This window comes from Coffea eugenioides, chromosome 6 (assembly GCF_003713205.1).
Source record: "Coffea eugenioides isolate CCC68of chromosome 6, Ceug_1.0, whole genome shotgun sequence".
NCBI lineage: Eukaryota > Viridiplantae > Streptophyta > Magnoliopsida > Gentianales > Rubiaceae > Coffea > Coffea eugenioides.
The window spans coordinates 26,881,538-26,882,596 of NC_040040.1; the positions used below are offsets into that span (position 1 = coordinate 26,881,538).

The window sequence follows — 1,059 nt, forward strand, 5'->3', positions numbered from 1 at the left end:
AAATGATGGTTTTGGTCCATCATCTTTAAAATTGTGTCCAAATTTGTCCCTTATATGTCTATTATGGTTTTCTAGTTTCTCATTAAAAGTCCTATATTGATTTTATTTTGTGAAAATGCGAGTTTAAATTACTGAAAAGATAAAATTAGACAAGATCTTGAAGGTAATAGACCAAAATAGTCATTTTTAGCACTTCACATGGCTTGCCTTAACTAATTCCATTAGAGATTTTCATTTTTTCTGTTTGATATCCTAGATTATCTCTTTTTTTTTGTAAAGATAAAAAACTAAAATGGCTGCAGCGATGAATAAGGGACTAAATTGATCAAAACTCCGAAGATAATGGACCAAAATGGCCATTTTCCTTTTTTCTAAAATGGAGCATCAAAATATGAAGTTAACTAACCAAGCTTTAAAGACAAAATAGTTCACGAATTTTTCCTTTCCCTAACTTACCAAAACAAGAGCTTCAAAATTCAACTAGTTGTTATGTTATCGTACAAATAATTAATTTATGCAAAAGATGCTTTGGAATGTGGCCATGCCAACTATCTCATTACTAACTAATTGTCACCTAGTGCTTTGCACGGGCATCTGTTTTGCTTGTACGTTTTCTTTAGTTTAAGTGGAAATATGTTTTTTTTTCCTCTATTAATTTGGAGAATGAATCAGAAAGAACGTAGCAAAGACTATTATAAATAAAATGAAGAAATTTCATCAATACCTTTTATTACTTTCATCATATTCATCCTCCTTAATATACAAGGTTGAAACCTTCCTAACATACCTGCAAGTGCAAAAGATAAAAGGTAAGAGATTTACATAGTTGTTTAACATGAAAAAGCATCCACGGAGGGCTAAGAGAGAAATTTGTTGAAAAAAATTTATCCAGTATTGAAAAAGATAAAAATAACAAAAAAAAAACACTGGAGAGAGAATAATGATGAGGTCTTCTAAGAGCGCCTATAAAAAAAATCACTTTGTCAAAATTGTTGATATGTATCAAATGAACTCAGGAGTTCCCCCAAACACTTCACTAGGCTGAATTCTTTGGCCTAA

General features: G+C 30.6%; 1 non-coding gene across 1 annotated transcript; it reads right to left on the reverse strand.

Annotated features, from left to right (window-relative positions):
* Positions 1-661: 661 nt before the first annotated feature.
* Positions 662-751, reverse strand: LOC113776590. Its single transcript, XR_003469079.1, has one exon. It is a non-coding gene; the product is annotated as a small nucleolar RNA R32/R81/Z41 (small nucleolar RNA).
* Between the last annotated feature and the right edge of the window lie 308 nt (positions 752-1,059).